This window comes from Tursiops truncatus, chromosome 8, assembly GCF_011762595.2.
Source record: "Tursiops truncatus isolate mTurTru1 chromosome 8, mTurTru1.mat.Y, whole genome shotgun sequence".
In the NCBI taxonomy this organism is placed as follows: Eukaryota; Metazoa; Chordata; class Mammalia; order Artiodactyla; family Delphinidae; genus Tursiops; species Tursiops truncatus.
The window spans coordinates 59,933,043-59,945,762 of record NC_047041.1 but is presented as its reverse complement, the minus strand read 5'-3'; the positions used below and the strand labels follow the sequence as shown (position 1 = coordinate 59,945,762).

At 39.3% G+C, this 12,720-nt stretch overlaps 1 non-coding gene across 1 annotated transcript; it reads left to right on the top strand.

Moving 5' to 3' along the window:
• Positions 1–12,036: 12,036 nt before the first annotated feature.
• On the top strand, positions 12,037–12,200 carry LOC117313504 (U1 spliceosomal RNA). The gene has a single exon (XR_004528008.1). It is a non-coding gene; the product is annotated as a U1 spliceosomal RNA (small nuclear RNA).
• The last annotated feature ends 520 nt before the right edge of the window (positions 12,201–12,720 follow it).

Sequence of the window (12,720 nt, the reverse complement as noted above, 5' to 3'; positions counted from 1 at the left end):
GGTGAGGGGTTTTTCACTTTATATTTAACATGTATGAAGTATATCTATTATGTTATATTTGCATCATGGAATTATTTAAAGTATTCATAGAAATTTTAAAAGACTCAATTATTTACTGGTTACATGATCTTAAAAGATTTTCTCAAATTATCATATTTTATTTTTTTATTAGTAAAAATGAGATGTAAAAAATATGTTTCATAGAGTTGTATTGAGGAATAATGAATGTGAATCTCCTAATAGTGCTGCATGTGGCTCACAGTGGCTGCTAAAATACCACTGCTAATGGACTTCTACTAACTATTAATTATCATTTTGTGCCTATCACCCCACATGCATGCACGTACGTATCATCTTCTATCATGTTGGCCTCATGCAGTGCTAGATAGCAAGCACGTGCTTAGCTTATATTTGTGAATGAATGAATACCTACCTTTAAAAACTTCATCCTCCCTAAATGTCTAATCCTAGATCCTGGTCATATAGCCATATATATTTTGATAACCCAAGCACTCTAGCACAGATTCTACTTCAAAGGCACTTAACAAATGTTGGTAAATGAACATCTGTCTAATCTGGTTCACATGACTGACCCATGATGTAGGCTTCTTACAGGTCTATACTAGATTTGTGAGGGCCACAAGGAAGGCAAAAGTTTCTGAGTAGATGCTTCTAACATCTTCAGAGAAGAGTTCCCCTGAATCCTCATGAGAATGTGCCGATTCAACGTTCTACTCCCAAGAACACTTTGGCCTACAGAGGAAAGCCACCACTAGCTCTGTAAGTTTGGTTCTTCCTGTTTCTAAGCATAACACCTTAAGTCACTCAGTCTCTGGGAACCTCAAAAATCTTGTGATAAATAGGACTAAAACTTCCGCCAGGTCCTGTTTTTCTTGTAAGAATAGAATGCAAATCTTTCCATTAGAATATCTTACATACTCTCGAGCATTGTGCTTGTAAGCAAAGTTTTGCAAAGTCTTTGCTTTCTGTGGCAGGTCAGACCAGGTCTCTACTCATCCTGAATATCCAATAATCCCATTTTCACAAAATGTCTAATAATAACAATCATAGTAATAATAACTAAAACATCTATAATATTTACTATGGACCAGGAACGATTAGGTGCATTACACGTATTAATGCATTTCATCATTAAAACCATCCAACACACCAAACAGACCAAAGCACAGAAAGATGAAGTGATTTGCCAGAGTACACAGCCAGTAAGTGGAAACTGACATTCTAAACCAGACCGTTTGATTCCAAAAGTACTGCACTAGTTTATGTATAGAGAAGCATGAAACAGTGAGTTTTTAGAAATCCAGAGAGGTAATAACTGGACGACCCATGCTGAGCCATAATTAAGTGGTTGAAGGTGCAACAAATCTGAGTGAGCTGGCGGCTCCATAGAAGCAAAGAGTCAAGTGAAGCTGGGGTTACTTGTGAGGTGTAATTGTAAGAGGGGTAGTTTTGCCTTGGTAGAAGTAAAACTTTGAAGAATGTCTGAGTCCTTACTAACTGCTAAGTAAGGACCGGGAAATGCTCCATCTTGGTCAAGATTTGGTTGTGAGGCATGAGATAATGAGAATAGATACAGGGGGAATGCTTAAGGAAGAAGATACATTTGAATGCATACATTGTGCGAGTGTCTCTGTTGTGACAAGTCAGCACATCAGAAACATCACTTTTCTTCTTAACTTCAAAAACCTCGGTTAAAAATGGCTTTATTCCAGTTAACAAAGAAATGACTAAAACCCAGTGGTTAAAGGGCTTTGCAAGTTCACGTGCCTGTGTTCAGTTCTCTTCCATCTGAACCACATTGAGATATTAGAGACTGTTTTCTGCCCCTTTCCTAGAGCCTTTCTTCTAGTTCATTCACTGTAGGGGGTGGGCTGTATTTGCAAAGCTTGGGAGGGGAGTGGTTAGAGACCATAAGGTCTGTGGCTAAGAGATAAGACTCCAAGTCCTAGAAGGGGCTAAAAGTTTGGGCCTGTGTCTCTGGGCTCGGATAACTGCCCCACCTTAACCCTCCCAACCCTGCATGCACAGGAACTCCTGCTTGGGCCTGGATAGGGGTTAGTCATTGGTGAAGAATTATTTTCCTGAATTTTTTGGGGACCCAGAGGAACACCCTGATTTCCCGTCTTCTTTTAACATCCGACCCACAGAAAGACCTTCCCTTGACTCTTTTCTGATCTTCATTTCAATTTTCTGGCCCTTTCTCCTTTGTCTTCTATAATCCTTTCACTCATTTTCCTTTCCCTTTATTCCGCTGACCTTTCACTGCCCACCTAAGGCTTGCTCTGTCCTCTTCACTCACTGTTTATCTTGCCCACTTGGGCTCATCTCTAAGGCACCTAATCTTTAGCACAAGCACAAAAGCTGGACAAGCAACGCATGCCCCTTAGGAGCTCTTGTGTTATCAACTGGCCCACAACATGCTTCTCCACAGGGTGGTTGATCGATTCTAAGCCCCCCTCTAACTATCTCCTAGCAGTGCTTCAACTTGTATGTTTCCCAGAGCAGGTGATGGTTCTGGGCCTCCCCTCTCCAGCCTCCATTCATGTCTCTGTGGCCACAATCAGACTCCTCAGATCCCCCAGAGAGGCAGGCAGAGGTCCTCTATGAATGGTTAGGGACATAAATTTGTCCTGTCTTAAAGCCAGCATATATATATATATGTATTTACATCTTTATTGGAGTATAATTGCTTTACAGTGGTGTGTTGGTTTCTGCTTTATAACAAAGTGAATCAGTTATACATATACATATGTTCCTATATCTCTTCCGTCTTGCATCTCCCTCCCTCCCACCCTCCCTATCCCACCCCTCCAGGCGGTCACAAAGCACCGAGCTGATCTCCCTGTGCTATGCGGCTGCTTCCCACTAGCTATCTACCTTACATTTGGTAGTGTATATATGTCCATGCCTCTCTCTCGCTTTGTCACAGCTTACCCTTCCCCCTCCCCGTATCCTCAAGTCCAGTCTCTACTAGGTCTGTGTCTTTATTCCTGTCTTACCCCAAGTTTCTTCATGACATTTTTTTTCTTAAATTCCGTGTATATGGGTTAGCATACAGTATTTGTCTTTCTCTTTCTGACTTACTTCACTCTGTATGACAGACTCTAGGTCTATCCACCTCATTACAAATAGCTCAATTTCGTTTCTTTTTATGGCTGAGTAATATTCCATTGTATATATGTGCCACATCTTCTTTATCCATTCATCCGATGATGGACACGTAGATTGCTTCCATCTCCGGGCTATTGTAAATAGAGCTGCAATGAACATTTTGGTACATGACTCTTTTTGAATTATGGTTTTCTCAGGGTATATGCCCAGTAGTGGGATTGCTGGGTCATATGGCAAGCCAGCATATATTGAGCACCTATGTTTTGCTAGAGAATGTTGATTTAAGTGGAGGTGGTGCCTGGACCATAGCCCCTGCCCTCAAAGGTTATTGGTAAAGAATTTTTTAAAACGCTGTATAATTTAAATGTATCAGTTTGTACTAAATAAAATCAGGTGTGTTTTATTGCAATGTTAAGTCTCACCAGGGCCTCAGTGCACCTGGAATTGTGTGAAGCTAGTAGTCAGAGTCACACCCAGAGCCCTGTCAGGGCAACAAGATGACATGTGTATCTCACTAATGTGTTAATTCATGAATATGCTTTATGGAAGGACTGATTTAGGGTAGTAAAAGGGTAGTAAAAGCATATCCACATCTTAGAGGAAAAGATGGTTGCTGACTGGCTGTTATTCTACTCTATCTAAATGCACCTCTTCACAGTATTTCCTAGCACATGTTTACCTCAGGGGAGGAGGGATAAGTAACTTCAAGGACTCATTGCCAGGCTGGAACTAGCAACACCCAGCTTTCAAACGCTCTGTTTATGGGCAAAGAATTTGACAATTATTTAACAACTCTGATTTACAAATGAAAAGTGATAGTTTTCAACATTTCATAATTTAAACATGGTAATGAAGATGTTGTAATTTTTCTTTCCTTTCCTTTTATATTTGCCTGAAATCTGAAAAAAAAAATATTTTTACCACTACATTTCACAAACATTTTACTAAACCTCTTAAAATCTCCGTTCCCTGGGTCTTGTCCTCTTCCCCTTATTTCATGGTGGTTTGTAGGCATGGGCATGGGTGTGTGTGAGTCTGTGCATGGGCGAGTGCATATGTGTGGGTGCGGGTGTCCCCAGAAACACTCTCTAGCCATGTGATCTTCTCCAGGCCTCACCTCAGTCTTCAGTTTCCAGTTTCTCCATCTGCGAAACAAGGTTACTGGATCTTCTCTCTCTCTGTCTCTGTCTCTCCCTCTTAATTAGCATACTGTAAAATGGACTTGTTCAGGATGCAGAGCATTTCCAACATCCTAAAATAACTTCTTCTCACTGTGTTTTATAGTTACACATTCCATGCCCAACCCCTGACCATCACATTTGTCTTTTCAAAAACATCATATAACAAAAATTGTATGATGTGTAATTTTTTAAGATTAACTTCTCTCACTTAGCATAATGGCTTTGAAATTCATCTAAGATGTTGTGTTTATCAATAGTTTATTCCCTTTTCATTGTTGAGTAGTATTTCTCATATGGATGTTCCGTTACATGGATATTAACTATTTTTCTACCGTTTCTTAATAATTTTCAATTGGCTGGTGTTAACCTCCACTTATGTTCCACTTTGACCACCCTTTCCATGTCTATTCCTAAGCCATTTCCATCAGCCAGAAATCTCCCACATCCAAATCTTAAATGCCAGATCCTCCTATCTTTTTACCTCTCTTTCTCACGTACCTTGTAGCAATCACGTGAGTCTTGTTGTCTTTATATTATATGTACAATTTTCCTCCTTTCTTTATTTTCTGTCCATATTGTGGATACTCCTTCATGAGACCTCTTCCCCAACCACTCCTGTTATCTGACTTCTTCCTGATTCCCCTTATAGCATTCACTAGCCTTGACTTCTCTGATAGCCCACCCAAGCCTCTTGGCATGATTATCAAACGTTATCACTGTTGAACAGCTTGATCCAAAGGTATTGTTGACAGATGGGGCAAGGGAACAAAACTAGCAAAATGAATTGTAATAAGGATAAACATAGGTACTGCATTTAAAATTAAGATTCAACTCCATAACTGTAAGTGGGAAATACAGGTATTTTTTAAGGTGGCTTGAAAGCTTAGGTGTAGAACCTGGATGCTCACACGAGTTCAGGGTGTAACAATAATAGAATAAAGTCAGTTATGTGGACCTATCTTACTGTTGCTACTCAATGCCCTGAGAGCTTCAAACTTTTATCTAATCGATCCTCCTACAAATTCTTCGAGTTACTTTTCATTAAAACTCCTAATATACAGATGAAAAGACTGAGACTTAGGTGGGTTTCTTAGGTAGGTTAAGTATTTTATCCAAAATCATACATTGTGGAACTTAATAAGATATATTCATAAAAAAAGAGTTTGTGATGCAAGTGAGGTGTTTTGGTCAGATGAACATAAGTAGAATATTCTGTCCATCTGTCACATGTTAAAAGGGACCTTGCGTACCTGCTGAAGACTTGAGTGAGGGGTACATAGCTCAAGCTGTCATATCTGAAAGATGTATGAGGGTGAGTGACCCTAAGAAGAAGGAGAAGGAGGCTGGCAAGGCTATGTTTATGAGAGTATATGTAAGACCCACATTATGCTTGTCTGTGTGAAGGGGCTATATTTATGAATAGTGTGTGTGTAAAAGTGTGCAGGTTTGTTCCTAAGTCCTCTGGTGTGCCTAGAGATATCAACTTCCTCTGGCTCACAGGTGTCTATTCCTCTATTATATCTGTATGCCTGGGTATATCTACTTCCCTGAATCTCAGTGGTAAGTTTGTATCATACTGAATATCTAATAAATACCTGAGGGATCATTTAAAATTTATCCATTCACCAAAATTCATTAAGTGTCTAAACTGCACCGGGTCCTACAATAGGTACTGGAGAAACAAAGGTAAATCAAATATCCCTAATTATCCCTTTAGGGCTGTGTAGCCTAATTAGGGAGAAAGAAATGCAAATACAGAATTGAAATATGTCAAAATAAATTATAAGAAATGCAACATATTTATCAGAAGCTTCTGGGATCATAGAAAAGATGGTCAGCTCACACTGCCAGGGGCAGATAAGAAAGAGCTAACTGATAAGAAGTGACTTTAAAAGAGAAAATGTACCAGGAATTCTCTTTCCATATTTCCTTATCATGTTGTCATGGTGAAACAGATGAATACAACAAATAAATTTTAAAAGGTAATATATATGCTGGTTAGATGTTTTAGCCTAAATCTGTCCTTGAGTGCTGAAAATGCGTCCATTAATCTGTTATTAAATATGAATAGAGGTAGGAATCTATTCATACAAAAGTACTGGAGAGAGGAAAACAAGAGTGACAAAGACCTAATCGTAGATAGAAACTGAGAAGGGATTAGAAGAACTGAAGTTTAAGGTAAAGAAAATGAGTGGGTAGATAACATATCTTTATAAAAGTGGCATTTTGAGGAAAAAATAGTAATCCTTATTCTGAGTTCCTTTATATAAAATAACTAAAATCTATTGTGGGAAGTTATAAGGAAGTACATTTTTAGATCAATATAGGAAAGACATTTCAACTATCAGAGTTGTACACTAATGGAACAGGCTATCTCACAGATCGCCCACTATGATAAATATCTGAGAAAAAGCAGCAGATTTATTTACTATAATTTTAAATATCCAGGCAAAATGCAGAGGACTGTACAAAGCTCTAAATGATCTATGAACTCTGAGATTCTCAAATCCTTCACTACTTAACTTACTTGCAAAACTTTTATACATTAGCATATGTCATACTCCTATCAGAAATCTCTGTACATTACTGGGAATTTCCCTTTGGACTTTGTTCTTTCTGCTTCTTTGAGAAATAGATTTTGTTTTTGATTTACCTGATAAAATCACATCCATTTTCAAAGGTTTACCTCAAATAAATAAGCATAATATGTTCTCTACTCTTTTATTTTTTTAAAATTATTTATATATTTATTTATTTTTATTGGAGTATAATTACTTTACAATGTTGTGTTAGTTTCTGCTGTACAATGAAGTGAACCAGCTATATGCATACATATATCCCCTCCCACTTGGATCTGCCTCCCACCTCCTTCCCCCAACCTCAATCCCACCCATCTAGGTCATCACAGAGCACGGAGCTGAGCTCCCTGTGCTATATAGCAGATTCCCACTAGCTATCTATTTTACACTTGGTAGTGTATATATGTCAATCCTAATCTCCCAATTCATCCCACCCTCCCCTTCCCCCGCTGTGTTCACATGTCTGTTCTCTACTCTTTTAAATTTGCGCTGAACTTTGTTTCTAAGGAAGAAACTTTGTTCTTCCTTGTAACATATATATACTCCAAGTGATCGATACATAAAGTACTTATCCATAAAAACTAGGACCTAGTCTTCTAAATACTTCTAGAATAAAACCACGTCTTAGCATATGCGAGAAGAGAGGTTTATCTCACATCCACCCATGAGTCAATCAATAGAGTGGTGTGTCTGTCCATTGGCACATGGTTCCCAAAAGCTCTGAGTCAGAGTTCTCCTGGGCATTCTGCTAGTCACCACATGGATATAGAATGCATGGCCTCTCTTGAATAAATGCTACGTTTGCCATGCCTTTCTGTGGAAGGGAGTAACCTTCTCTACCCCTTTTCAGAGAAAGACTGATGTAAACCCTTGATGATATAATTCCGTTCTTTTATTTTCACTTCTACCCATACGTGATCCTCATGTCTTTGCTCCAACTCCCCATACCCTCAACATACACAAGCAGGATGATTCAAAGATAATACACTACTAGTAATAGTAAAAATAATATAATTATTCTGGCTGACTCTATGTACAAAGCACTGCTCATATGTTAACACATTATTAACTCTGTGAGTCAGGGGCTATTTTAACCTCCTTTCTACAGATGAGAAGCACAGAGACACAGAGTAATATCCCAAGATCAAGCTTCTAGTAAATAGCGGAGGGAAAATATCAATGCAACTGTTTTGCTCCAGAATATATGCTTTTTTTAGAAAAATTAATTAATTAATTTATTTATTTTGGCTGTGTTGGGTCTTCATTTCTGTGTGAGGGCTTTCTCTAGTTGCGGCGAGCGGGGGGATGCGTTTTCAGTAAATCAAATAGATTTAAGACACACATCACGGTGTGCGGGCCTCTCACTATCACGGCCTCTCTTGTTGCGGAGCACAGGCTCCAGACGCGCAGGCTCAGTAGCTGTGGCTCATGGGCCCAGTTGCTCCGCGGCATGTGGGATCTTCCCAGACCAGGGCTCGAACCCGTGTCCCCTGCATTGGCAGGCAGATTCTCAACCACTGCGCCACCAGGGAAGGCCCAGAATATATGCTTTTAACTACTGTGCAACAATACACATAAGACACCTTTTTCAAAGCCTAAATTATTTGTTCTGGAATAAGATACAGTTTGAGGTGAGAGAAGATAGATTCAACCTGTTTAGTTGTATAATATTTATGATGGAGTCTGGTAATATTTTGGCACTTCAGGTCTTATTCTCACTCCTTAAGCACAATAAATATATGCTTCTTTATGCCTTTGATTTTACAATCAATACTCCTGTTGTTTTTGGACAGAAGGTTTTGAGATAATGCTAAACGCCAGTGGCTCGTGTGGCAGAGACAGTACAGATCCCTGAAATCTACATGCTCCTCTATCTGTTCCATCAGCCCTTATGATTAACTTGGCCATGGGACTGGTTCTGGCTAAAGGAATATGAAGGTAATAATGTGTTCCTGGCAAAGCGGCAAAGCCAGGGGTGCCTTCTCATCATGCTCTCTCTCTCTCTCTCTCTCTCTCTCTGTCTCTCCTTCCATATGAGAGGAAGAGAAGGATTCTGAGGTAGAGAATTCAGATGCTGGAACGAGTCCGGATTCCTGTGCCTCTGCTTGGAGGTGAGGACCCAGGAGAACTACCTAATAATTATTATCTGCCTGTGACATAAGCAATAAATAAACCCGGATTGTATGAGAAGCTGCCTAAAGTTAATGAAGCAAATCATGGGTCTGATATCATGCATTTGTATTTGTTTATGCCTTATTTGTTTCCTTTTACTCCAATCCTACTTTCTGTTAACAATGCCATTTAAAATTCTCACCTAAGGGCTTTCCTGGTGGCGCAGTGGTTGAGAGTCCGCCTGCCTGATGCAGGGGACGCGGGTTCATGCCCCGGTCCGGGAAGATCCCACATGCCGGGGAGCGGCTGGGCCCGCGAGCCATGGCCACTGAGACTGCGCGTCCGGAGCCTGTGCTCCGCAGTGGGAGAAGCCACAATAGTGAGAGGCCTGCGTAAACAAAAACAATAAAATTCTCACCTAGGATAAAGAGACTATTGCTTCCAGACCTCCAAAAATGGAAAAGATTTTCTTAGTTCTTTCCCCACATTTGCTCATTTCCTCAAGGTCACCTAAATTGATCATCATTCATGAACTGTAAGGAATCACTGCGCTTTATCTAAATCCATTGTTGCATCCTTATGCATTAGACATTTGAACTTTGACCCAGATTTCTGAATAGATTTAAGACGAAGGCCTCTGCAGTGTTTTACCAGTCACACCCAGAACGACTAACACCAAGAACCTTCTACTTCAATCTCACAGACACATCCCTAGCCCTCCCTGTTTCGATCTCTATCCCATTTTGTTGTCTCTACATGTCCTCATGGGCAGTGCTGCCATTCTGGCCAACATCAGGAAGGAACCCTTCCTTGATGAGCTTATGTTCCTTTCCATGTGGAATTAAATGCATCTATCTGGTCTTTACCTTCCCCATCCTCCCCACAGTCACGGGTCCTGTGTTTGAATGCCTCAGATCTTATCTTTTAAGCCTATGTCCAATAATGCTTCCTCCTTAGATTATCCCTTACGGAATCCTCTGTACTGACAACCAAATCCTTTGACTACCATGTGGTTATCTGCTACTCCCTGCATTATGCCTCCATCTTTATTACCAGAGTCTCCTGAACTGGTAGTATCAGAATCATGTGTTGTTATGCCCTGCCTATTCTTTTCTACTGTCCTAGATCAAATGGCTTTTCATTTCTTGCTCCCACCATCTCTGTCCTCTTGTCTTCATGACATGATCCACTTAGCCTGTGCTTATGTCTGGACTAATAATCGGTGCGGATTTATGCTAGGGTTGCTCATCATAATATAGGGCCCACTGTCCACTATTCTTCCCTATGCACTGACTGGGAGAAGGATTGTTTCTGGAAAACATTTGTAAGCTTTCTAATTCACTCTGCTTAGCAGTTTCAGCTTAAACCTGTAAGCATAAAGATAAGCTCTTCTCTGATTTAATGTTCCACAGCCGGTTGGACCTCAGTTAAAACCTGAGCAATCATGTGAAAGACTGAGAATGTCAGTGGGAATCACAATGATAAAAAAGACAAAAAATATGTATATATAGATATATATAGTCTTTTAATTAGTGTATTATATTCTCCGACATATATCTGGAAGATTTGTTTAGACAATTAGGCTGCTGCTGTTGCTATGACCATTAGAAGGAAGGAAATACCGATGAAGTTACTAGGCTAAGATGGGTGGAGCCCCCACATGAGGGGACTGTTGAAGGGGGTCTCTTGATTGAAGGTGGGTGCCCCCACCTTGCAGAGAGAAGGTATCTGGATACCTCTCCCAGCTTCCCTTTTCCCCGGTAATGTCTCCTGAGATAATGGCTAATAGTAAAGCAAGGGATAGTAAAACATCACCTTGCATTTTCAAAATGTCACAGACCTTCAAAATGTTTTAGATATTAATCTGTCTTTATTTATTCCAGGATTTCAGAAAGGACAATATTACCTTCAATTTAACGTAATGGAAAGAGATTTTTCAAGAGATACACAAATATTGAATCTCTTTCCTCACCCCTCTGTTCCTCTTTCTCTCTCTCCCTCTCCATCACAGCTTCCCTCACCCCATATATCAGAAGTATATTCCGCAAAGATTCACACCAGACTGCTAAGGCTGCTTTCCTTTAGGGAGAGGAATGAGATTAGGAAGTTAGGGTTGCATAAGAACTTTCAATTTTTAATTTATATGCATTTGTATTGCTAGAGTATTCTATAAATGAAATTATTTTCTAGCTTTACAATGCTTAAATATTTTATTGCATATTCTGAGTTATACTTTACTCACTTGGAAAAGGGGAATAAATGCTTGCTGCATAGTTTATTAAAGACTCAGTGAGATATTGCATGTAAAGTTCAGATCAGTAAATGATATGCTGAAGGTGCTTAAAAAATATATATTAAAAGGTAATATTTATAAGGTTCTTACTTTATGCTAGTCACTATAATAAGTATGTCGATGCATTAGATAATTAAGGTTTAATTTAAACACTAGATGGGAGACACTATTATACCAATTTCATGCTGAAGATCTCTGGACTCATACAAGTTAATTAAATTTTTCAATGTCATATGTATGTTCCAAAGACTGAACTCAAACTGCAGTTTGTCTAATTTTGGATAATGCCCTCCTACACATTACACTCTTCTGATATTTTGAAAATTATTATTCTGTGGTTATTATGAGGATATTAAAACACAAAGAAGGCAGGGTTTACTCCTCCCAAAGCATCTCAAAATTAAGCTAAGCCATTAACAGAGACTTGCAAGGTAGTCTGGAGACCACAGGGGGGCAGCAGAGTTGTACTTCCACTTTAGTTCAACCCTGAACACACATATCAACACAAACACAAACACACACACACACACACACACACACACACACACAAACCTGAGCACTTACATACTATTCTACATGCTAAGCGTTTTGCTTACATTTATGAACGAATGAATATGATAGATGATAGATAGATAGATAGATAGATAGACAGATGATAGATGAATAGATGAATGGGTAGATGAAGTAAATGCTTCCCTTCCTGATTGTCTCCTTACCCTGTTTAAAAAGCCCAGGCCTCATACTAACCTGGCAAGGGAGATACCATGATCACAAAGGTGGTTTTCCGAGGGCAAGGCTTATCCATTGCACTCTGGATGTGCTGACCCCTGCAATTTCCCCAAATGTCGGAAACTCGACTGCATAATTTGTGGTAGTGGGGGCAGGACAGGAGGAAAGCCCCAGGTCTCAGATCTGGGGCTTTATTTAATTCATCAGTGCCTAAGTTAAATTCTGATGTCAAAGGAAATCAAAAGGTTTGGGGAAAAAATCCAATTTCTGACCGACAACTCATGCTTCATAGATGATGGAACTAAAAATTTTCAGGAGCGTTTAATAGGTAATGAATGGTATGAGATCACTTGTATGTGGAATCTAAAAAAATAATTCAAATGAGTGTATATGAAAAACAAAAAGAGACTCACAGATATAGAAAACAAACCAGAGGTTACCAAAGGGAAGAGGGAAAGGGGCACAAATTAGGAATACAGGATTAAGAGATACAAACTACTATGTATGAAATAGATAAGCAACAAGGACACATAGCACAGCAGAGGGAATTACACCCATTATCTTGTAATAACTTTGAATGTAGTATAATCTGTAAAAATACTGAATCACTATGCTGTACATCTGAAACTAATATAATCTTATAAATCAACTATAGTTCAAAAAAAAAATAGGGCATGAACACTAACGACTCCTC